Source organism: Panthera tigris, chromosome B2 (assembly GCF_018350195.1).
Source record: "Panthera tigris isolate Pti1 chromosome B2, P.tigris_Pti1_mat1.1, whole genome shotgun sequence".
In the NCBI taxonomy this organism is placed as follows: domain Eukaryota; kingdom Metazoa; phylum Chordata; class Mammalia; order Carnivora; family Felidae; genus Panthera; species Panthera tigris.
In genome coordinates, this window is record NC_056664.1 from 103,876,157 (window position 1) to 103,903,334 (window position 27,178).

At 35.9% G+C, this 27,178-nt stretch overlaps 1 protein-coding gene across 3 annotated transcripts in view; it reads left to right on the top strand.

The window, feature by feature from the left end:
* Positions 1–27,178, top strand: part of NT5DC1 (5'-nucleotidase domain containing 1) — a 139,772-nt gene that overhangs the window by 24,869 nt on the left and 87,725 nt on the right. The gene's annotated exons all lie outside the window — the stretch shown is intronic.

The window sequence follows — 27,178 nt, forward strand, 5'->3', positions numbered from 1 at the left end:
TATAAGTAGGAAAGGAAGTCTTTTGGATGGGGATGTGGATATGAACCATCATCTAAATTCTTTAATTATGATGGAAAGCCACCAATGTGTCCATTAATGTTCCTAAACTTTTATGAAAATAGCTTACTCCTATTCTTACTTATTTTTGAGCTTGAGAAAAACAAAATGGTAAAAATGTAGATATGTATTGTGTCTTAGGACTTTTGTGTAAGTCCTCAGAAGTTAAGAGAAATTTTATGTATGTTAGTATATACATACTATATTTCACTTTTTCATATTAAATATTTTAAAGTTTTCAGAAATTCCAAATTCCATGAATTTGATAGTAGAGTTAGCAATATAATTACCCTGAGGGATTATTTACAACATTACAATGTATTCAGTAAATAGCTTCAGGTTTTATTGCTTCATTTTGGATTTTACTTTAGATTTTCAGTAGAGATTACAAAAGCCTTAACTGATAATGTCAGATCATGTCTGTTTAAATAAAATTGTTAAGTTCATGGCAGAAGAAGAAAATTCCTCAAACTTTGCTTTCAGTTTAAAAATCTCAGTGGCTTACCTTACCTTTAGGAATCTTGATTCAGCCCAGTTAGAAACATTTTTCCCCTCAAGATGCAAGTAAACATTATCATTGTCATTTTCAATGGTTAGAATTCTCTTTAACAATATTAGGAGACAAAGTCAGTTTTCAGGATGCTAAAAAATCTAATAAAAGCGGAATGTTGAGAGGCCAAACTTTGTATCCAATTTTATTGTTTTGGAGCTAAATTAAATCAACTGTACAGGTGAAGTAGGTGAGAAGAAAAACTCCATAACAGGCATAGATACAACATTTTGAAAACCTCTGCAGAGTTCGGGGTGCCTGGGTGGCTCAATCGCTTAAGTGTCTGACTCTTGGTTTCAGCTGAGATCATGATCTCATGATTTCGAGAGTTCCAGTCCCACATTGGGCTCTGTGCTGACAGTGTAGAGCCTTCTTGGGATTCTCTCTCTCTTCTCTCTCTCTCTCTCTCTCTCTCTCTCTCTCTCTCTCTCTCTCTCTCTCTCTCACTGTCTCTGTCTCTCTTAAAAATAAGTAAATTAAAAAAAGAAAAACCTCTGCAGAATTAAAGTAGTATGGTTTCAGGATTGATCAACAATTGAAATAATTGAATGTTTGACCAGTGGATGAAATAAAGATTTGTTCTTTTTGTTGTCCTTTCCTCCTCCTGTGCCTGTCATTTTCTGTATTTCTTTAGACTAAGCCTTGTATAGCACCTTACAGAAATGTAAACAGATAGCTCATCTCGGTGATCCGCTTTCTCCTCTCACTTTTAAACCTTTCCTTGGTTGCCATATTTAAAAATCTACAAGGTCCTATATGTCTTTATAAATACTCCTAGATACACATGAAACATAGCCTTTCTATCAGTTTAGATTAACAGGAGAATTAGAAAGTTTATATTCTAATACTTCTTTCATCATTTGGAAATTGTCTCTGGAACAGCTTTTGTAATTATATAATTAATATGAGCTCTGCTATGTCTAACAGACTGCAAAGGTAAGTGGGAGAAATGGCTGCCTTCCACTTACTTACGGTTCATTTGGATAATGTTTGGGAAAAGTAGGTGAGGTAACATGGATGTTCTTGAAGGCTAGGCTATAGAATTTGTTTGAAAAGGAGTTATTAGAAGTACATGTTGTAGGGGCACCTGGGTGGCTTAGTCGGTTAGTGTCTGACTCTTGATGTAGGCTCAGGTCATGATCTTATGGTTAGTGAGTTCAAGCCCCATCTGGGGTTCTGTGCTGACAGTGCAGAGCCTGCATGGGATTCTCTCTCTCCCTGTCTTTCTCTGCCCCTTCCCCACTCGCGTACGTGGTCTCTCTCAAAAATAAACATTAAAAAAATTAAAAAAGCAAGTACATATTCTAGTATTTTTGTATGTATATATGGTTACACACACGTACACTTATTTGTTTAGAATCGAGACTGATACCTGTTAGATACCATTCATATGGAAGTTGAGAAGATTAATTCTCAGCTCTTCCTAGTGTACCTATGTAGACCATTTGTTCATCTGTGGCTACTCCAGCTATTTTCAGAGCTTTTCACCTTCAACTCTCTAGGTGTCTGTTACACAATGAAAAGTTTGCACTAGGTTTCTAAGCTCCTCCAGCTTTAAAATTAGATTATTATTGTGTTTGAGGTATTTTGCTGTTCCCCATGGTGAGACAGACAGTGGGCTTGGCTCCATTTAGTACTTACTAGACAAAGTCCATACCAGGTGGTCATATGCCTTCTTTTTGGGATATGTAAATATATGTGGGTATTTGTCAATCTATATTCCCCTTTAACTTTGGAAAATGTGGTGTCTTTATTGGAGAAGTCTTGGACATTCAACCCTTTTTGCAAATAGTGTACTTATTTCAGCACAGGGAATCTGACTGCTGTTTGCTTTGTTAGTCACATAAGAAGCGCTGTCTTGTCCAAAACAGATTGTAGAATCAGAATATTTGCTAGCCACACCTCACCCAATTGTGTATTTAAAACTATTTTTACTTTGGGAGTTTACTTGTAGATGTTTGAAGTGCCTAGTCTGTGGCTTCATGATGAAAACCCATCCTACTTAAAACAGAAAGCCATGCTTTTTAAACGCCGTAACCTAAGTGAATTTAAGTATCAAATATGAATGTTTTTTGAATATCTAGCATTTAGCCGCTTTAAGCTTTCCTATCCATTTTCACTACCCAGAGTTAGTCGTTAACTCAATATTTTTTGAGTACCTCTTATGTGTCCGGCATAGAGATAAAAAGTAGGTGAATAATGTGTGGCCCCCACCCTTACTGGGTTTGAACAGTGGTTCACAACCTTTTTTCCCCATTTCTACATTTCTGGGGACATGACACAGTCCCTTCAGTCTTCCATGTTCTGTGAGATAGTGGTGGGTCAGAGACTATATTCTGAAAAAGCCCTTCAGGTGATCATAGTGGACTCCTAAGTTGGAATATCTTGGTCTGATAACACTGTTTGATTACAGCTTATTAATATATTGTTACATAGTTTTTGTTGTTTTGTGCATATGGTTTTTAACTTTATTGTGGAAAATTTTAGTCTCAGATAGAAATAGAGAGATTAGTTACTGTGAGTGCCTAGGTACCCCTTTACCCAATTTAAACTAATCTCAGCTCCTTGCCACTCAGTCCTTCCATTCGACATAGCCCAAAGTTGTGGGCAAATGCTACACATATGTTGTACCAATTCACCTGTGAATATTTCAGTATACTACTCCAGAAAATGAGTCCTTTTTCTCTAAAACAAAATCTTCATCATACCTAAAAAACTAACCATTTCTTAATATTATCAAATCCATTAGTCCGTGTTCATATTTTCCCAGTTATCTTAATGTATGTACACACACACGTACATATGTATGTAAGTGTATACATGTTCACATATAAGCATATATAGATAACTCATATAGTGTGTGTATATGTGTATATATACACGTACATACGTATTTATGTTTTTATTGGTTTATTCTTTGTTCAGATTAGGTTCATGAATTGTCCCTAATTTTTTTTTTAATGTTTATTGATTTTGAGAGAGAAAGTGAGCGAGCATGCCAGCAGAGGAGTAGCAGAGACAGAGGGAGAGAAAGAATTGAATCCTAGGCGGGCTCTGTGCTGATGGTGCAGAGCCTGACGCAGGGCTCGATCTCACCAACCGTGAGATCATGACCTGAGCCAGAATCAAGAATTGGATGCTTCATCAACTGAACCACCCAGGCATCTGAATGGTCCCTAATTTATATGTTCCTGTTACTGTAGTTTTCTCATCTATGTCTCTTTATTTCCTTTGCAGTTCATTTGTTGAAAACTGGGTCATTTATTTTGTACAGTTTCCCACAGATTAATTTGGATTTTGTTGTCACTTAAAATACTTTTCTGTATCCTGTGTTTCCTATAGATTGGTAGTTAGATCTAAAGGTTTGATCTCCTTCAGGTTTGAGACACACACACACACACACACACACACACACACACACACTTTTGTAGCAAGTATACTTTATACAGACCCTAGTATATGGTATATTTCAGTCAGAAGGCCCTTCATTGCTCGTTGTCTCCTCTTGTGGTGTTGCTAGGCATGATCATTATCTAGATTCATTATTTCACTGGAGGTTACAAAATGGTAATATTCAAATTCTATCATTCCTCCTTTGTTTATTAGCTAGAATTCTTCTGTAAATAAAAACACTTCTTCATTAACTACTTGGTTACCTCGAAGTACAGTTTGCATAGAAAAAAGCAGGAGAAATGCCTTTATCATTGTGTAATCTAATAAGCTTATTTTCCTAGCATCCTCTAGAGGTGGCCCAGTGAGTTGTTTGAGTATCATTATAAACTCGTGGATTTAAACATATTTTATGTATTTAAGATCCATGGTAGTTACTATTGCTCAGATTTTTTCCCTGCTTCTTCATGGTGGCTCCTGATTTCTTTTGACGTGATCCCAATAGTCTTTTATAAAGCTTCTTTCCTTCTAGGATTTCATACGTCCCTGGCCCAGAGCTGTACTCAGGAAGTCTTAGTTCCTTTTGTGGGAAATAGAAGTTAGAGACCACAATCCGGGTGTCTGGGTTCTAGGGGTATACATTGCTCCTGGCTTGGGATTGTTTCTAGGCTTTTCCAGTGGACAGAGCTAGGAAATTCATTCATGTAATGTTAATTAAATATAAAACACATAATAACTTCATATTGACACATCTAGTTCACATGCAGCATCACAGAGAGTTTAATGATTTTCAACTTAATCGCTAACTCCTTAATCCTACACTAAAATTCCCATTTCTCAGGACAGTAAGGGAGTTATTACTTTGCTTTGTTCTATAACACAATTTCTCAGTAACCATACCCATATTCACACCACAATATTGAAAACAGTTTAAAATTATTTTTGCAGTTCTTTCAGTATTTCTACTAGACCTATATAGTCAAATTACTGTGCCTTAGAGTCAAAACAGCTCAGAATGCTACCCACTCCGTTCACTGTTAGGTTTGTTTCCTCTTGCTCTCAATTTTTAGAAATGTTCTCTTAAAATTTAATTTTGTTTTATACTTTCCTAAAGTGTTTACATTTCTAGTGCTGTGCTGATAAATGATTAACAACTGGCTTGGGGGTTCGGAAGGTATGTTTGCTGGGATCCATGCTGTAAATACCTTCCACCACAGCCAATTTCAAGCTGCCACGGTAAAGACAACTGGCTCACAAAATACCTGAGCTTTTATCAGGAGCCAGTACAAGCCAGCTTTAGCATACATTGCGTATTTCTCAAGTCAAATGTATAAAACCAGGAATATTCAGAGAAACTTGACTTCTGTTATAGACCTATCCACCCTGTTCCACCTGCCTTCTATAACTTCTAAAAAAAATTTTTTTTTTGGTTTATACTTTTATTATTTTTTAAAATATTCGTTCATATCCCCTTCCAGTTTCTTAGATAATGACATCATAAAATACATACTGAATGCTACCTTTTTATGTAATAGTTTTACAGCTGTATGGTACTTCATTGTATGAACGTGCCATAGTTTTATACCCATTTCCCTATTGATGGACATGTGTGTTATTTCCTCTCTTTTGCTAATACAAATATTTCTACAGTGAATTACTTTGTCTATGTGTATTTTTTTGCCAGAATATCTTTGGGAGAGATTTTCACAACAGGATATCATAGAACAAAGGTAAATGCGTATTTAATTTTGTTACATATCATTAAATCCCCTCCAGAGGTCCTGTCTCATTTTGCATTTCCACCAGCAAACTATAGGAGGGCTTGTTTCCTCATGGCCTCACCAACAGGATATATTGCTTAGATTTTGTTGAATTTTCAGGGTTTTGCCCATTTTATAGATGAAAACTGGAATCTTGGTGTAGTTGTGATTTTGACTCTTCTTACGAAGCTTATGGTTGCACATCTTGTCATACAGTTAAGACCAGACTTCTAGCCCACTTTTCCTGTAAGTGTTCTCTATCTTAGGAATATAAACCTCTTTTCTGTGATACAGTTTGCATATATTTTTCCCAGTTTGTCATTTGTCTTTTTTGTTTGTTTATGAGTTTTTTTTTAACACTAAAAATTTTCTTTGAAGATCCATATGCTTTTGATTCTGAAAATTATTGTTCTTTCATAGACTCAGAGCTGTAAGGAACATTAAAGGTCACCTAGATCAATCATATCATTCTTCAAATGAGGAAACTGGCTTCTGTGTTATGAATGTCTCCTTCCCTCATGTTTAATTGAGTTACATTTCTGAAGTGAAGAGCTGTTGACGAGAGAGCCCATTGAAAGAAAACGCCACCGACTAAGCTCATATGTTCATCTCCTTATCCAAGCAGGGTGCTGATCTTCCTGTCTCCTTAATCCTTCAGTCCTTTAGCAGTGGAAACGGGAAAAGCTCCCAGAAGCATAGTTAGGGCACTTGGAGATCCACAGCATCCACCACCACCTCGCTGTCCCTCATTCCTCTTGAAAAGAATTTAAAAGAACATTCGTAGGTGCTATTACAGAGCCCAGGAGCTAAAAATGAACTATTTGTGAAAATAGTCAAATGTGGCTTAGTGGTTAGATACCTGCTGACGGCTTGAAAGGAGAAATTCATGCACAAAAACAGGTGTTTATGAATCTTCAGGCTAGGTCAAGAAAAACTGAGAGTCATTTAAGAAGTTTGAACAAGGGTTTTATATTCTATTTTCTATTACACATAAATTGCTACATTACTTAAAGAACTCATAGTTTTGTGCCACAAGCACTTAATGACATCACCATCTTTCCAAAGTAACCTGCTGAGTTAAAAATATAGAGCTCCTTGGCTCCTTGACCTCTGATCTTCAGGAATCCTGGCCACCCAAGAGGCTCTTGGCTGTTCAAACATGTTCCTACTCTATTTACAAGTTCAGCTTTCACGTGCAGTCTCTGCTAAGTTAGAAGAAGTTAGAAAAAGTGTAGAAAAGTAAAGTTTTAACGGGGGAAGTCATAGGAAGACACTTTCTTTTTGGATCTTTCTACTCCCCTGCTTATTATCGTACTTTGAACCACTCCATAGTCACAAAGTACCTAAAGGTACAAAGTACCTAGAGGGTACCTGAGGTACCTGTTGGTACCAGTTGGTATTTGCGAGTGACAACACAGACCATCAAGAAACCCACCCTTGAGACTATTGCTCCTGCAGCTGTTCAACTTCCTCATAGTAACAGTTATAATACATTGCACGGTTTTCAGTTTAAGTCATGCTGGGTCATACTCTTTGATCAAACAACGTCCTTACCTGGCTGACAGATTTCCACTCCTAACTGAGCTGATGCTAAGGGACTCGTCTTCCTGCCCTCTCTGGCTCCTCCCCACTGCCCATCAGTTACCCTGGCGAGGTCACCTGGCCTCCTTGTTCCCTGGTTTCCTCATCAGTGAAATCCCTAACATCTGCTTACTTGCTTTCAGATTTTAAAGGTAATCACTATTTAGAGAAAATATAGAAAATAGAAAATAAAATTTGTACACCAAGGAGATATAATGACTGTTAATAGTGGTGTCCCCCACCAACACCCCCCCCCCATGACCTTTTGGTGCTAAAATTATCAATTTAATCACTTGTGAGTCAAAATAACTCCTGCCACTTCTGATGACAATGAGGCTGAAATGTACACATGCTATGGTCCTGTCCTGTTTTCTCTTATTTTTATTTGTTGGGAAACTTGGAAGGTGAAATAAGATATATGTAAAGAGGTGGAGCTGTGCAAATAATGGCGAAGGAGGAAATATCTCTGATTCATACTTGAATCTCTTTATAGTGTCCGTCTTCTCCAACGTTTGCCAAACTGTTCTTTAACCCCTACTGTGTGCCAGTTGCTACGTTAGATGCTGTAACCTGCTAATACTGATGGTCTTAGTCTCTTGGAGGAGACAGATAGCAAACACAACCTCTTACAGTCTTTGCTCTGGCTTCTTTTAGAATCCAGAATTCACAGATTCTGGCATGAAATGAAGTCCATGTTCCAAATCATCAAACACTGTTCTCTCATCACACTTTATACTCATTTCTGAATGGAACTCAGGGACTATGGGTTATTTATCACAGAAACTCCACTCTGTACAAGTACTGTCTGGTACAAAGCATGAACTTCATAAATATTTGTTGAACGAAGGAACTAAGAGCTTTAGGACACCAGATTTCAATATTTATTGAGTGTGGGCATTTTGCCTCACACTTGTGGGCACCGAGAGGTGGGGCCTTTTGCACAGTGCTGGTTTGGAACTGGGTCTTTTCAGTTCATGTCTTACCTTAAAATAGCTCTTAATTCTTGCAAGAGGTCCCAGCATGACCAACTGCTTCCCAGAGCAGTTTTCACAAAAGATATTAACTATGGCTGCTGTTCTGTCCAGTGATTTTGTGCCTTACACTTTTCTATCACCAATTAAGTTAGAATTTTGGAGTTAGGTTTTCCAAAGACAGTGTTTCTCAAGGTAGCCATGCTAGGGGGTATATCATTAAGGAAGTAGTTCCAGGATGGGAGCTGAGATGTAGAGAGAAAGAAAAAGGAGAGAGGCCTGGATTCTGAGGAATTTAAAGGGATTTCTTTAAATGTCTCAGGATCTGAACATTACAGTTTCAAAGGAATTTTTATATATGCCTGTGCTTCATTTTCAAAATTTCCTCACCCATTCATACCTCATTTACTTGTTGATATATTGATTCATTAAAGATTTTTTTAAGTGTTTATTTATTACTTTTGAGAGAGAGAGAGAGACAGAGCATGAGCAGAGGAGGGGCAGAGAGAGAGAGGGAGACACAAAATCTGAAGTAGGCTCCAGGCTCTGAGCTGTCAGCACAGAGCCTAATGCGGGACTCGAACCCATGGAGTGCAAGATCATGACCTGAGCTGAAGTCGAATGCTTAACCGACTGAACCACTCAGGTGCCTCAATATATCAATTCATTCAACTGCTCAGTATATTAGACTCTTTTACATGCCAGGAAATAAAAATGGACTCATAGGTTGTGGTCAGCATTTATTGATTCTTTCCCTTCTCAGAATACCTGTTAGCACCTTCTCTTTTTAATGAAAATGCATGACCTTTAAAGGGAGAGAAATGTTATTGTTTGGGAAGAGAGTATTGGATGGGGTGCCTGGGTGGCGCAGACCGTTAAGCGTCCAACTCTAGATTTTAGCTCAGGTTGTGATCTCATGGTTTGTGAGTTCGAGCCCCGTGTGGGGCTCTGCTGTGACAGTGTGGAACTTGCTTGGGATTCTTTGTTTCCCTCTCTCTTTGCCCCTTCCCTACTCATTTTCTTTCTGTCTGTCTTTCTGTCTCTCTCTGTCTCGGTAAATAAATAAGCTTAAAAAAGGCAGGGGGAGAGTAGTGGATGACATTTTAAAACATTAAGAGTTTTTAAGATGAAAATTTTGAGAATTACATTCAACATCACTAAGAACTGAATTTTACAGCTTCAAGAGACACTAACCTTAAGTAAGTACCAGAAACTGATATTTCAATTTTGTCCATAGCAGCCTTAAATTCATGTTTTACCAACTTCATGTAAATCCTCTAGATAACAATGACAGAGCCATGAGTTATACCTGTTACTTAGCAAAAGTATATTTGAGCAGAATGAACTTTTTCCTATTAAAATCTAATGTAATAGATCATTCGATTATTTATTGAATTATATGACTTACATTATCAAAAAGTATTTTTCACCAGTTATAGTGACTATTTACTCTGGTTTCATTATATTTTAATTTAGTTGAAAAAAATGTTTTAGCTATGCTTCAGATTCCACTCTCACCTGTGGATCAACAGACCCATCCCTGGTCAGGTTTTTATAAATATTCTTATTTACTAAACCAAAGTATCTTATAAAATGGATGTGTGCAGTACATACACATTTCCATGGAAATCAGGTGTCTTAGAGTTGTGAAATCTGTCAGGGAATGTCCAACTGACTAGCTTACATATTTAAGTTCTTACCATGTGCTAAGTACAATTTGAAGAACTTTGCATAACTTATTTCATTTGCTTCTTGTAGCAGCCCACAAAATTGGTGCTGTTATTATCCCCATCTTTAGACATGAAGAATTGAGGTCCAGAGAGGGTAAGCATCCCAGCCCAAGATCACACAGTAGGTGATGGTAAAGTTAGTGTTTTCTGGGGATCGGTGTTAAGGATTTTTGAGGAATCCAGTGTAATTCTGAGTATTTAAATTCTGACGATTTAATTAGGAACTACTGTGTGGGCTGTTCTTTGTCAAAGATTAGTGTGTAAGTACAATTCCACTGTGCTTGCTTTCCAGATGATCATCTCAGATTGGTGGAAACTGTTTTTCATTAGTTCATTTTAATTCAGATTTTGCTAATTTTTAAAAAAAGAAACTTCAGTTAGTGCTCATGGTGCTAATGTTGGTATGTGTTTTTTTATCCTGAAGAAATGTCAGTGTATTTCATTCATAGCACATCATGGCCTTTTACAATGACTGAGAGGTAGGGTGGGTTTACTAAAAAATTCTCAATGTTTTGGGAGACATTTGAATTCTTACTAATATTTTAATCCTAGCAATGGATAAGCCTTAGTAAAATTTAAGAGGCTATTTGTTCTGAAAAAAAGAGATCCCATTTTAGAAACCTTAATGTGGCATTCTCAACTTCAGGGAGTTTTTTGATGGTTTGTAGGGAAAAAAAGGAGAGCTTTTTTATGAATTGATTTATAATTTGAATTCTCTTGCTCTTATATCTTAGTGACATTTGACCTACTTCTTCAAATGCTACTATTTCTGTGGGATCAAAATAACTCAACTTTGAGGAAGTGATTAATCTAATTTTTATCTTTAATTCACTCCTGCTCTTCAAATGGAAAATCTGGCACCAGAAACCTTAGGTACATTTTAAATTCTGTATTACCCTGTTTTGATCTAGGACTAGCACACCTTATCAAAGAATCTTTTTTCTTCAAATTAGGTAAGTTCAGTATTGTGCTTAATATAGAAAGTTATGTTCCAGGGTAAAGTTTCATTGACATACCACCACTTCTTAATTTTGAGTTCATAGTAGTTTCATTATTTAGAATTAGTGTTTAGACATAATTTGTTAAGTGGAGCTAATCAGGTGGCATTAGAATCCACACTTGATTTTGCAAAATGTGGCACTAACTTACATATGCTAATGGGGTCCATCTTTAATTTCATATTTGGATCCTCATATTTTTATAGAATTTTATAATTAGCACCAGTTAAAAATGACAAAGGATTGTTCTTGATTACAATTATGGTATTAAGAGAGTGAGAATAAATACTTGTATATTTCCCACTTTGCCTCTAGTTCTGCTTTTGGTTTTATTTCTCCTAACCCATTCTTTTTCACATTGGTAAATACTAGTTTATAATTGCTCTTTAATTTTGCAACCAGTAGGATTTACCTCACTGCAGCCAAGAAAGGCTTTTAAAGAGTAATTTAGGAAAAGGCATATTGATTGTATAGGACAGATAAAATAATGCAGTTAACAAAAGATAGACGAGTGCTTCTAGTATATATCACAGCTATTAAAAATGCAGATATAGTGAGAAAAGAATTATTTGGTAAAAAATTCTAATAGAATTAAGGGGGGAATGTTAAGAGGTTTGTAGGCTCTGGGGAAAAAGGGACCTTATCTGTTACCAAATGTAGGTTTTTAGGGGTGAAAGCTCTCCTTCTGTTAGTAAAAATTTGTGGGTAATTAAAGGCTCAAAAATCTTTGTTATTTGGTATAAATGTAGGTTAAACTCATGAAGACTTTAGGTGATAAAATTATTATGTTTAAATCTATTTAGAAGCTGACTCCACAGTAATATTGAGTAAGAATTATATTTGAAAACCATCTATTATTTGACCTTATTTTACCCTTAATATTGACACAGAATTCTTGAACATTTTAATGCCTGTCATATGCTAGAAATGTAACAGTACTGAACTGCTTTTAAAATGCACTTGACTGTGTTAATGCAGTGTTAATAAATTTTTCAGACTTTCAAAGAACATTTCATAAGACAGTAAAGAGCACTTCCATCTCTTTAAATTTTACTTTATAGCACTTTACTCGAGGATCCAGTTTTTCAGTTGAGACGTCTACATGGGGGCCATGTTTATGGGCTGTGTGACTCTTCAGATGTTTCTTGACTTGGAAGGAAAGAGGGAAAGAAGAACTTAACTTTGTTTTGCTTAAGAGACATTATAGATATTAACTCATCTTCACAGTAGCCATTTGTATAAAGGTTATGTCTGTGAGACCCTAGTAAAGCACTTGAGTGTTCTGTTGGTCATTGTTAAATAGCATTCTGTGATTATCACTGTAATTAGACCTGATTTGACTCTGTCTTCATAGTGGGCTTGCATTTATTGAGCATCTTGTGTATGTCAGATACTTTGCTTTTCTCATTTGACCCCCAAGAATCTTACGTGATAGATACCAGCCTTCTTATTTTGTATGCAAGGAAACTGAAGCCCAGGCAGTTGAACAAATTACACAGGTTCAATAAAACAGTAGGTGGCAGAGCAGGGAGTTTGGATACCACAAGAGCATGCTATCGGGTATTTTTAATTTTTAAATACTCCTCTTTTGTTTAATATTCTGTGATTATTACTTAAATCAATCAGCTCTTGCCGAGCTTCCACCCCTTATAAACGGTAGCTGAAATGCTAGTATAGCAGTTCGTTTGGCTAATCTACTTTCTCAGAGTAGAAGCAATTCCGTTGATTTCCTGGCCACAATATGCCTGTCTCCCTCTTCTGCTTTACGTTATTGCTTCCCACTGTGCTAAAAAAGACTTCTTCTTTCAATATTTAAAATTGGGAAAGCTTTGATATATATAGTATATATGATTTTTAATACAAAGAGCAATAATATTAACATAGTGAACATACAAGTACCTGCTGTCCAGCCAAAGAAACCTCCATTACTACTGCTTCTGAGGTCCCTGTGCACATCTCCCTGACTGCATTCCCTGTGTTCCCCTCTGCTGAACTGTGCATCTGTCGTTCCCTCTGTCTTCATAGAAAATATACCCTTCTCACATCCCATGCCCAAAAACACCCACATACATATCCCACAGTAAACTTTTTTGTCGTGTCTTTTCAAATTTAGTTTAAAGGAATTGCACTGTGTGTGTGCTTCTGCAACTTGCTTTCTGGATATGTCGTTATGTTGTTGAGATCTGCCCATATTAATGTGTATAGTTATTGTTGATTCATTTTCCACCACTGTATAATTTCTTCTGGTACGAGTAATCAGAATTTATTTTTGTTCATTTGACAATGGATATTTTAGCTAAGTTTTTTTTCCTGTTAAAATAATGCTGCTTTAAACATTCTTATACATGTTCCCTGGCTACCCACAGAAGAATTTTTCTAAGGAGTATATCTGGGAGGGGCATCTGGGTGGCTCAGTCGGTTAAGCGTCCAACTTGGGCTCAGGTCATGATCTCGCGGTCCGTGAGTTCGAGCCCCGCGTCGGGCTATGTGCTGACAGCTCAGAGCCTGGAGCCTGTTTCAGATTCTGTGTCTCCCTCTTTCTGACCCTCCCCCGTTCATGCTCTGTCTCTCTCTGTCTCAAAAATAAATAAACGTTAAAAAAAATTTAAAAAAAATTAATAATAAAAAAAGGAGTATATCTGGGAGTGGAAGATCAAATATACATAGTTTCCGTTGTACTGACAAATGTCAATGTCAAATTGTTTGCTAAAGCTATTTTATGTTTTATCAGCAGGGCATAAGAGTTACAGCCACCTGGCATTATCCAAATTTTAAAGTTTGCCAATCAGTTGTAAAATGCCATCTCATTAGATTTTTATTTGTATATTCCTGATTTCCAATGAGGGTAAGCATATTTCATATATTTGTTGGTCATTTGTGTTTACTCTCCTCTCAATGTCTGTTTATACCTTTGTTCATTTTTTATTGGGTTGTCTCTTATTGTTTTTGTTGATTTTTTAGCATTCCTTAAATATTTTGGATATTAATTTTCATTAATTGTATGTGTTGCAGATATATGGCAGCTTATGTGTTGTCTACAGCTATCTTATCCAAGAAAGACTTGATTTTTAAAAATAACTCATTGAGGGGCACCTGGGTGGCTGAACGTCCAACTTCGGCTCAGGTCATGATCTCACGGTTCGTGAGTTCGAGCCCCATGTCAGGCTCTGTGCTGACAGCTCAGAGCCTGGAGCCTGCTTCAGATTCTGTGTCTCCTTCTCTCTCTGCCCCTTCCCCACTCCCTCTCTCTCTCTCACTCTCACTCTTACTCTCTCTCTCAAAAATAAATAAACATTAAAAAAAATTTTTTTAGGTTAAAAAAAAATTAACTCCTTGAGACCCAATAAGTTATTTCTGTTACTCTTTTCCCAACTTTCCAGTGGGACTTCAAGCCATTGTATATTCAAGAAAAAATTTAGCACCTCTGTGAAAGATGGTGGAGAATGTTTTCACTAAATTTTTCTTTTGATGACTTTCCTTACTCTGAGATAGATGATTTCCGTTTATAGAATTGCAGTTTAAGATTACTTGCAAAGGTTTTGTATAAATCACTAACAAGTTTATGTTCAATATTTGAAATCAAGTAAAAGGTATATTTCTTCTCATGTGATAATAACTAGCATAACATTTTCTGGATTAGAGTCCTAATTATTTTAGTAAGTAATTTTATGGGGGGAAAAAAAACACTGTAAATGTGAGATGTTTCCAGTCTAGAAAACGTATAGGAATTACTTTTTCAGGAAAATTTTGAAGTTACTTGGTTGAAAACTCAAACTACATGTTACCTCCTATTTTCATTCAATAGCTGATCAGTAGTACATGATACAAATACAATTGATACTAGGAGACTATTCCATTTTACTTTGATATCTGTGCAACTTTCGTGGGAGCTAAATGGATGCCATTTCTAAAATATGACACTAATATTCACCAGTGTTCTATTTTATTTTTAGAGTCTGTAGGACCAGTTTTAGTAATTTAAGTTTAAAAACCAAGAATGTCATAAACTCTGTTTTATTAACACCATTTTTGGTTTTTTTTTTTAACCTTAAAAAATTACCTGGCATATTCTTAGAAAAAAGTAGTAGAGGTTGCATTGAGTTGGAAAAAAACATTTTTTTTTGATACCATAAAAACCAAAATCACATGCAGCCTAATTTGGCTACTAAAAAAGATCTCCTTACTTTTAGGTTTCATATTTTATATTTAATTATGTATTTTATATATCATCAATGTCAGTTTTACTCAAACTCCTTTTTCACTCTTAAAACATTAAATGAGCATATATCTTCTGATAATTTTGTTGAAATTTGTTGGAATCTGAAAATAAACATGTACAAGAAAATGAGATCCTTTGTTGATAGTGTGTGGTGAAAATTAAGTTTTGTGCTTATAGTAAGGCATGCCTTTAGTGACCTAAGAATCTTTATAGAATGATAGCTCATAGAGGTTCATGGCAGTGGCTTGGAGTTAAGCAGGAAGGAGTCACTGAAATAAATTTGTAGAGTTCTTCCAACATTGAAAAATATAATTCGGCACTGATTTTCTTCCTTCTCATTTCTTGTTAACTGCCTTGAGACTGCAGAGGTTGCATGCTCTTATGTTTATCAGCTCTAAGAGAGATTTTCTTATTGTAAAGGGCTTTGTTCTAGAAGTCCCAGAGTCTTAGAGGAAAAAAAAAAAAAGGTCCAGCATCTTCACACAAGTCAGTCTGAATACATGGAAATCAAGCAAATGCCCCCAGATGTCTGGAGTAACTGTTCTTTGTGTGTTATGTTCGAAAAATTTGGTGACATGAATGATTTCTATCTTACTCGGAAAAAGCTATAGTTTTGTCATATACATTTTGCTATTACTATGAAATTCCTGGAGACAGGCTGTAGTTATTTGAGTAATTTTTAGGAGTAATATCAAAACGCCTGATATTTTACTCATAATTAAATTTGTCTCTGGAATGGATTATATTTGAAAGAGTTTTCACCAGTGTAGATAATAACATCAGAAGGAATAGTCGTATTACATTTTCTCACATTCTTATTTTAATTTTTTCGTTCAGAATGAATTAGTTCTACTAAGTATAGATTTTTTTTCCTATGAAAACTGCCAATAAGTCCCACTATCTTTGTTAGCAATAGTTAAGGAATAGGAAATGTGCCATTTTATTACAGCTATAAATTTGACATTTTGCTGTGCTACATATTTATGTGTTTGATTATATGTATTTTTAAACACAAGTGATTATTTTGTGAATAAGCCTAGGAAATAAATTATTTACTCAAAAATTAACTATAGTAATTCATTTTATTATAATCAAATCAAGAGAGATTATTAAATGCCATTAATTACAACATGACTGAATTTGTAGTAGTGTTTGGTTGTGATGTGTTTTCTTTATTAGATTTTAATCTATAACAATTAGTAAGATATTTTAAATACTTTATAAAAATGTAGATGTGAATATGTGTCATACCTTCTTATATTTCTTATAACTAGAGGAAAAATTAAAGAGATAAGGAGCCTTTTCTTTGTGATTTCTCACACATTGCCAAGCAAATATGGTCTTTTTTTTTTTTTTTTTTTTTTTTTTTTTTTTTTGGTAACAAGGATATCCAGAGCTCATTTATTACTGGCTGTTCTGCATTTGGATATTTGGATTTCTAGAGTGTTATATAATTGGAATCCTTTTTATAACAAAGTGTGAAAGTGAAACCTTATTCTTGTTACAACACTAAAATGTAAACTTAGAGGGTGCCTGGGTGGCTCAGTCAGTTAAGCATTCAACTCTTGATTTTGGCTCAGGTCATGATCCCAGGGTCATGGGATCAAGCCCCATTTCAGGCTCTACTCTGAGATGGAGCATGCTTAAGGCTCTCTCTCTCGCGCTCTCTCTCTCTCTCTCTCTCTCTCTCTCCCTCTCCCTTCCTCCCTCCCTCCCTCCCTCCCTCCCTCTCCTCTGCCCCTTTCCCTCTCCTCTGCCCCTCTCCCTGCTCACACGCGCTCTCTCTCTCTCTCTCTCTCAAATAAAAAAATTTAAAAAAATTTTTTGGAGTTAAATGTAAACCTAAAGGAAAGCACCAACTTTGATTCACACATACTGAGCTGCTAAATATGTTTTTTGAATTTGTTTTTCCTCATTTTCTGTATTACTTTAAATATAAGATTCTAAGTTTAGAACTTAAATATCTGCATATATTTAATTTAAATAAACTGTGATTCCCAATAAGCTAGTAAATGGACTCTTAGAATTTATCTGTAATCCACACCAGACTTTAGGACGCCTATTTCTTAGACTTCGCAACAGTCATGTAATCTTTAAGGGGACTGGGTGTGATCACAGAATGCACAGCAGGAATGGTGAGCCAGTGACATTTGTCCCTGATGACTTTGAGCTAGTTCACCATACCCTAGCGGCAAACATGCACAATAGGAGAATAATCCCTCTGGCATGTAGTTCAAAATGTGATTTTTTATTTTTTATTTATTTTTTTTTAATTTTTTTTAAATTTTAAATTTTTTAAAAATATTTTTATATTTATTTTTGAGAGAGAGACAGAGAGACAGAGTGTGAGCAGTGGAGGGGAAGAGAGGGAGATACAGAATCCGAAGCAGGCTCCAGGCTCCAGGCTGTCAGCACAGAGCCCAACGTGGGACTTGAACTCACGAACTGTGAGATCATGACTTGAACTGAAGTCAGAGGCTTCACCGACTGAGCTGCCCAGGAGCCTCCAAAATGCAATTTTTTAAGCAAAGAATCTTAGACTGACAGCACTGACTATTCTCTGTAAAACTTTGTTACTGGATTTATTTCAAAGTGTGCTAGTTGCCAGCCCTGGAGATAAGATCTGTGGGGAAAGATTCAGCTAGAGTATGATGTTGAAATATTCCCAGAGGGAATGAATGAACCAATCACAGATTTGGTTCTTACATCAGACTGACACGTGAGAGGTGGCATGCCTTTCAAATCTAATGCGTGAGCAAAGTTATGGGGCATAAAAGCTTCCTTTGGGTTTAAAGCATTAAAATAGGCTGGAAGCTTCTTTAGGATCTTCACCTCCTACAAATGGTGTTGTTATGTTACAGAGGACAGTTGGTTACTGCATATTATTAAATGTCTCCAGATGAACTTGTTTTGAAAGCAGATGAAATGTGATGAAATGTTTGAAATGTAATGAAATGAATTGGCAACAAAATATTTGGATTATGGTACATCATAAGATTTGAGTTCAATAGCTCTTCATGGTAAAATTCTAAAAAAATTAAACAATAACATTAAATTGCTGGTAAAAAAAAGGAATGCTGATTTTCAAAATGCAGGATTTTCTCTCTTTATAGTAGGGAGATCAGTTACATTAGAAATCTCAATCAGTGTTATCTTAACTATTTTCTCTTCATCTCTTACCCAATATGTATTTATGTACCATGTTATAATCTTCTACTCTGAATATTTCAGAGCTTTCTGTCAGATGTAAACAATGATGTAAAAATCAAATTTGTATTTTCAAGAAAATGTGAAAATGATTTGTTTCTTTTTTTTTCCCTGTAACTTACTGTTTATGTTAAGGTGTTAACAATTCATCTTATCTTTTAAAGTATGCTTTTGTTTTTAGCAGTAGCTGGGTAGCTGAGTCAGAAATTGTTTTTGTAAAGCAATCAAATAGAGTTTTTGGTACCTTCTGACCTTCTTTTAACATTTATATAAAAATATTTAAGAGCAGCAAACACTTGCCCAGAATTTTGTGTCTGGTAATTATTTTAATTGAGTGCATAGTTTGGCTTTCTCTCAGAGCACTGTCACAGGAAAAGTCTTCCCATATTTACTTCTGGAGAGCAGCTTGGAAGTGGAGAGAAGGCCCCCTCCTCCTAATGCACAAATACCAGCCCCACGTCGCACACCCCACTTTTTGATTATGGTGACAGTATTGATTAGATAAAACCGTCATACTCTGTGCGGTAGGCAGAATTTGAGGCAGGGAGAGTCTCTGGGATATAATAAAGGAATGTAGATATTCTGAGATTTGAGTCCAATATACCATTAAAAGGGAATCAAGCCAATAAAGGATTATGCGGGCTGCAGAAAACCTTTGGCTTGGTACCTTTTAAATATGTGGCATCAGCCTGTGATGCTAAGTAGCTTACTACGTGGACTCTGACCTCTCAGTTTCCAATAAAGGGGGAAAAGGGAATTTCTCTGAAACTACGTGGCTTAAGTAAATAATTGGGAGTTGTTTCACTCAAGATGGGGAAAGAAATCCCTATGTGTTAAAGCCAGGAAAATTCTCACCTGGCTACATGGAAACTTCCTCCTTAAAGGAAGTGTGTGCCAAGGGTGAGGAGAAGGGCAAATGAATTAACAAGTAACATTTAAAGCTAGGAGAAATATTTCTTTTTTCTGTATCTTGTAGTCTCCTATAATTATCACACAACATATTTCCTTTTTTTTTTTTCAATTTAAATTCAAGTTAGTTAACATACAGTGTAGTACTGGTTTCAGGAGTGGAATTTAGTGATTCATCACTTACATGTAACACCCAGTGCTCATCCCAACAAGTGCCCTCCTTAATGCCCATCACCCATTTAGCCTCCCTCCCCACCCGCCTCCCCTCCAGCAACCCTCAGGTTGTTCTCCATATTTAAGAATCTCTGATGGTTTACCTCCCTCTCTGTTTTTATCTTATTTTACTTTCCCTTCCCTTCCCCTATGTTCATCTGTTTTGTTTCTTAAATTCTACATATGAGTGAAATTATGTATTTGTCTTTCTCTGACTGACATTTTGCTTAGCATAATACACTCTAGCTCCATCCACATTGTTGCAAATGGCAAGATTTCATTCTTTTTGATCACCAGGTAATATTCTATTGTGTATATAAACCACATCTTTATCCACTCATCAGTCCATAGACATTTGGGTTCTTTCCATAATTAGCTATTGTTGATAGTGCTGCTATAAACATTGGGATGCTGTGACATAATGTATTTCTTAAGCTTCTTTGAATTTTCTATGAATTCTTTATAAGCTACATTGCTCAAAACTCAGTATTAAGATTGAATTGAAAGTCCAGAAATAGATACAAAGGCACTGGGATATTTAGTATCTGATAAAGGTGTAGCATTTTAATCAATGGAAAGTGGATTGCTCATATATAGTCACCTGTAAAAATAAAAGTTGTGCCCTAACTTCATACTTAACCCCAAAATAAATTCCACAGAAATCAAAGATCTGGGCATTAAAAAAAGGGGAGCGGGTGCCTGGATGGCTCAGTCAGTCAAGCATCTGATTATTGATCAAGATCAATAATCACGTCATGATCTCACAATTCATGAGTTTGAGCCCTGCATCAGGCTCTCTGCTGTCAACGCAGAGCCCAGTTCAGATCCTCTGTCTCCCTCTCTCTCTGCTCTCTGCTCCTCTCCTGCTCATGTGTGCGCATGCTCTCTCTCTCTCTCAAAAATGAGTAAACATTTTTTTAAAGATAAAATTGCCATTAGAAAATGTGAGAGAAATATGTATTTGTTTAATCCTGCAGTCAGAAAGCCTTTTTAAGTATGACCCCAAACCCAGAAACCATGAAAGAAAAGATGTATGAATCTGATAACATTATAAAACATTCTGTATATGAAGAGAAATACAAGCAAAATTAAAGACAAATGAAAAACTGGGAGAAAAATTTTCAACTCATGTAATGAACAAGATGATGCTACTAGACTTAATATATAAGAGAGTTTCTTTAAAAATGTATTAAGAACAAAACAACCCATTGAATAATGGAGAAAGGAGATAAACCGTTAACAAGAAAGAAATACAAATGGCTTTAAGCTTATGCAAAGATGTATGCTCTCATCCATGATAAGAAATTGCAAATAGAAACTGCTGCAGAAGTATAAATTAATAAACTTCAATTTTTTTTTAATGTTTCTTTATTCTTGAGAAAGATAGAACGCAAGTGGGAGAGGGGCAGAGAGAAGGAGACACAGAATCCGAAGCAGGCTCTAGGCTCTGAGCTGTCAGCATAGAGCCCGACACGGGGCTCGAACTCATGAACCGTGAGATCATGACCTGAGCCGAAGTTGGATGCCTAACTGACTGAGCCACCCAGGTGCCCCTAAACTTCAAAAATTTTTAAATGTCCATAATTTCCACCCCAGAATTTCATTTCTACAGATTGATCCTTCAGATATAGTTGCTTGTGAGCAGAGAATGTGCACACAGGGTTATTTATTAAACCATTGTTTGTAATAGCAAAAGAAAGAAACTACACAAATACTCATTAATAAAGACTAGGTGCATTTTTGTACATATGTACAGTGGAACATTAAATAATCATTAAAAAGATGGAGGCCCCTTGGAGCGCCTGAGTGGCTCAGTCATTTAAGCATCTGACTTCGGCTCAGGTCATGATCTCGCAGTTCGTGAGGTTGAGCCCCGTGTCTAGCTGTCTGTTGTCAGTGCTGGTCCTGCTTCTGATCCTCTGTCTCCCTCTCTCTTCCTGCCCCTCCCCTGCTCATGCACTCTCTCTCTCAAACAATAAACATTTGGAAAAAAAAAAAAAGATGGAGGTCCCCTGTTATGGACTGATATGGAATGACCTCCAGAATATATTTAGTAGAAAAAAAGTAAGATAGAGCATATGGTAAACAGCACTTGTGTAAAATACACAAGTTGCATATGTCACACAGAATATCTCATACAATTTATGTAGGATAGACAAGGAGCTCTTAAGAGCGGTTGCCTTTTGGGAGAGAAAAAGGGTGGGTGGGTGGATGGGATGGGAAGGAAACTGGCCTTGCATCATATGCCGGTCTTTACATGCAAGGATGATCTGTTCCAAAGTATAGTATCTAAAAGACCAAAAACAAAGAGAAAAGAATATAACATTTGTTTTCATTGTAGTTTACTGTACATGCCATTCAAAGATTGCCTGCTTTTCTGAGCACTTGAATACAGTGGTAGACAGCTACAATCCTTAAACTTAGTTTTCTGTTTGCTTGGTGTGTGTGTGTGTGTGTGTGTGTGTGTGTGTGTGTGTGTGTGTGTTTTGCTACTTAACTACTACTCAATCTTTCATTGCCTTTGGACTATCATTATGACTGTTAGTTGTCATTACCCTCTCAAAATGTGGACATGTTAATTCATGCAATTATTAATGATAATGCCAGAATTTATTATATGTATTTTTTCAGTACATCAATTTTTTGTTAAGTAATGACTAAATACTTTATATAACAGAATCATTACTAACTAAAATTTGAGATATTTGTTTTGTTTTTCTCAATGGGAAAGAAAAATGAGAGAAATAATGTTTAATATTCAGGTATATTTAAGTCTGTCTTTGTTTTTTTTTTAACCATATTCTGGGTGGTTAACTTTACAGGCAGCCATTTCTATAATTAAATCAAAATGAAAGCTTAATAGGAAAAATAAGGATCTAGCCAAATAAATATTTTCAATAAATCTGTATTACATGGCACTGGCTTCTAAATTATAGCTTATTCTAAGGAGCCAAACTTTTGTTTTCTATCACTAGAACATACTAAAAATTTAAGTGATGGACATTTTCCATGCTGCTGAGTCTCTCCTGGACATTTGGACTTTTAGCCTATTTTGTGTGTTTCTTAATTTTCTTTTTTCTTTATTATAAGATGCATACATAATCTGTGGATAAACACAGGTAGACAGTAAACCAACAAATATCTCTGTATATTTTGTCTGGCAGAACGTTTTGGGGTAACTAAACATTTGGTTGAGAATTCAAAGGTGTTAGCAAATACAACACAATTTAAATTTCTCAATGACTTAAATATTAAATATTAAATTAAGAACTTTTTCATAAATTAATGGCTTAAGTAACTGTTCATCATTGCAAAATTTCAAAGTAGTATGAGCCATTTGTATATACTAACTTATGCTGCTTCCTACCATGCATGACAGGAAACTGAATAGACAGTATGTTTCTTTACTAGACTGACACTGCAGTTTTAGGATTATAATCTTCTAAGTTATTTCTTTGCCAGTATTAACAGAACACTGACCTATTCAAAGGTTACTCTAGTGGGATAAATAAGTTGAGCCTGAGATGGAGCTTTCCAAACAGTGGTATTTGAATAGTGAAGGACATGGCACTGTTGGTTTTAACAAAGGTAAACCAAAGGACAACTGTCGGAAAGGGTAGCTAGACTTGAAATTGGAGAAATAGTTATTTTCCAAGAGTCCCATGCCTAGTGCAGACACTGAATTAAAAACAGTTGAACTTAATGTTGATGCACTAAATTAGTGCAGAGATTGGGGTAGAACCTTTGAATCTGGAATCTCTGTGTAAAATAAGCAGTGAAAGAATTATAGAATCAGAGAGCTTAAAGATTCTTAGAGATCTTTTTGGCCAATCTCCTTTCTTCAGAAATGAGGAAATTAAGAAGAAATTTGACATATACAAAGAATTGGGATTAGGACTCATGGTGTTTTATCTAAAATGCAGTATTCCCCCTCAGTTCAATGTGTTGGTACAGCATTTTACCTTCATTTCCTATGATGGCTCCCTTTGAGAACTACCCCCAGAACTCTTGTAGAGAGAAGTCTTTCAGGCCATGAATGAGGAGACTTAAAGCTTAGCAACTAGATCATCCCTGGTCTGGTCTTTTAAACGGACAGTGAGAAGCGAAGGCTTTGAAGGGTTTTTACAGTAGAGTGACCTAATTAAATGTGTGTTTTTGAAAGATTACTCTGGCCGCAGTATGCAGAACCTTGGACAATCAGTGGTCACTGGGAGATCAGTTAAGAAAATGATGTCCTTACAGATGGCTAGCAAACATGAGAAGATTCTCAGCTTCACTAATTATCAGGGAAATACAAATCAAAGCCACAGTGAGATACCACCTTACCCTGTCAGAATGGCAAAAATCAAAAAGACACATAACAAGTGTTGGTGAGGATGTGGAGAAAAAGAAGCCCTCATACACTGTTGGTGGGAATGTAAGTTGGTGTAGCCATGAAAGAAAACAGTGTGGAGATTCCTTGGACCATTAAAAATAGAAATACCAGGCACCTGGTTGGCTCAGTCGGTTAAGTTTCCACTTAGCTCAGGTCATGATCTCACAGTTCATGAGTTCAAGCCCCACGTCGGGCTCTGTGCTGACAGCTCAGAGCCTGGAGCCTGCTTCAGATTCTGTATCTCCTTCTCTCTCTACCCCTTCCCGCCCCTCTCAAAAGTAAATAAAAATTTTTAAAAAAATTAAAAGTAGAAATACCATATGATCCAGTAATTCCACTACTGGGTGTTTACCCAAAGAAAATGAAAACACTAATTCAAAAAGATACATGCACTGCTTTGTTTATTGCAGCATCATTTACACTAGTCAAGATGTGGAAATAACCTAAGTGTCCATCAATAGACAAATGGATAAGGAAGATGTTTTTTATATACATATGTATATATTGTATTTTTTAATATATACACATATACATAAATGGAACATTACACATAAAAAAGGATGTGATCTTGTCATTTGAGACAACACAGATGGGACCCAGAAGGTATTATATTCAGTGAAATTAAGTCAGAAAGGCATGGGAATAAAAAGCACAGCATAAAGAATATAGTCAACAATGTTGTAATAATGTAATAATGTGTGGTAAGTGTAGCTTCACTTGTGGTGAGCATAGCATGATGCATAGAAAGGTTGAATCACTATGTTGTACACCTGAAACTAATAGAACATATTATACTCTTATAAAAAAGTTTTTTAGGGGCACCTGAGTGGCTCGGTTGGTTGAGCATCTGACTCTTGATTTCAGCTCAGGTCACGATGCCAGGATTGTGGGATCGAGGCCTGCATCGGGCTCCACGCTGTGTGGAGCCTGCTTAAGATTCTCTTTCCCAGCCCCTCTCCCTCTGCACCTCCCCCACTCGTGTGTGTGTGTGTGTGTGTGTGTGTGTGCGCACGCAGACACGCACGTGCTCTCTCTCTCTAAATAAAAAAATGTAAAAAACAACTTTAAGGGAAAAATAGAAAATGGTGTCCTGGAATAGAAAGATGTGTTGTGGATGAAGTGAGGGAGATGGATGATGGTGATATTTAAATAGTAATTTTTATTTTATTATTTTTTAATATGAAATTTATTGTCAGATTGGTTTCCATACAACACCCAGTGCTCATCCCAACAGGTGCCCTCCTCAGTACCCATCACCCACCCTCCCTGCCCTCCCATCCCCCATCAACCCTCAGTTTGTTCTCAGTTTTTAAGAGTCTCTTATGGTTTGGCTCTCTCCCTTCCTTTTTTTTTTTCCCCTTCCCCTCCCCCATGGTCTTCTGTTAAGTTTCTCAGGATCCACATAAGAGTGAAAACATATGGTATCTGTCTTTCTCTGTATGACTTATTTCACTTAGCATAACACTCTCCAGTTCCATTCACGTTGCTACAAAAGGCCACATTTCATTCTTTCTCATTGCCACGTAGTTAAATACTAATTTTTAGAGATTGGGGCATTAATCTGGCAACATTTGGGAAGCTTATTTTTATTTGATGTTGCTTGCCGTTGCTGGTCTCTGTCATATATTCTTGTCATTTAATATAATATCTGAATGTAGGGAGGCTGGAGAGTCTTGGAATATTATACATAGTAAACATCAAGTGTGAGCTTAGGAATATCACTTAAAATCATATGTAATACAGTGTTCATATTTAAATATTACACAAACTGATTTAGGAACTATAAGTGGCATTTAAATTTTATAAATAGAAAAAAAATTTATAAATAGAAACAATTTCAGATTATACGTGATTTTATAACTTTTGATAAATGAGTGAATAAGATGGCATTTATAAATTTTTATGGCATTTGAAAAGGTTATTTTTGTTGTCTGAAATCTTGACCATCTCTGGATTTATATATCTTTCTAAATTTGTTCATGGATTAGAATTGCAGCTCCTAACAGCAGTTTGCATCACTTGCTTACTCTTTTTTTTTTTTTACGTGCTTCTGTGGAGTTCTCCAGCCCACCTTCCCACTGCCTTCAGTGCCTACACCATCCTCTCTTCTCTCCCCCACTCCCTCTACATCATCAGGGTGCTCACATCAGAGTGGTGTCCCTTCCATAGAATTAAGGTGTCAGCCACTTTAACTTCAATTCATACATGTAAATACATTTTTACTATATATCATTTTCTTGGCTACTTTTTTTCTCAAAATAACACAGGAAGAAAAATCCTAAATGTTTTTTTATCACACTGTTTGTGGTTTATACCCTCCAAATTATTATATGATTAAAAGGTATTTGTACAGCAAAATTTTATTCCATTCATTTATTTATTCACTTGAAATATTGAGCATTTGCATGTTGTTCCTTACTTGTTATATAGCACTGTTCCATTTAAATAATTCACATGTGGTCCCTTGGTATGCCTTTAAAATTCACAGTGTTCCCAAGAAAACAGTGCATATTGAAAAATGTGATATTCCATATTAGGTTGTTCAATATAGGGTTAGGTTTATAGGTAGCATATTAGAAATTATCACTTTGTAAATAAAGTCTGTCCATTTTAGCTTTTGTATAATAACAGCTTTAAATATTACTTTAAATAAAACTTTAAATTAAAAAAAGGCAGCAACAACAAAATAATTCACTATAACCTGTAAATAATAGCAGCTCTTTTCCTGATTATTGAGATATTTATAAACTGGTAATTTTGTCTCATCAAATATTCTTTTGTTTATGGAGCACCAAGGCATTTTGGATTCTGAAGCTTTATAAGGACATGTTATTTGGGAAGTAATTGATGCCAACTTTATTGAAAACACCTATTTTATTTTACTAAGATAATACTTCTTTGACTCAGATGCAGGATTACAGTGGCCCAGTTGATTCCAGTACACCACTCCTTACAAAAGAGGAGAAATGGAAATTTTGAAGGAGATGGAGCTTGTACTTCATAGTCTACTTTTAAAAGGATGCACTGTCTTCGTTTTCATTATCCTTTCAGTACAGTTGACTTCTGAAATGCGAATTATAAACAAGTTTGAAGATTAAGAATTTGACATGGGAATATATGATGGGAAAATACAGGAGCTAACTATTTGGTTCTTTTTCTTTTTTCTTTTTATTTTTTATTAAAAAAATTTTTTAACGTTTATTCATTTTTTGAGAGAC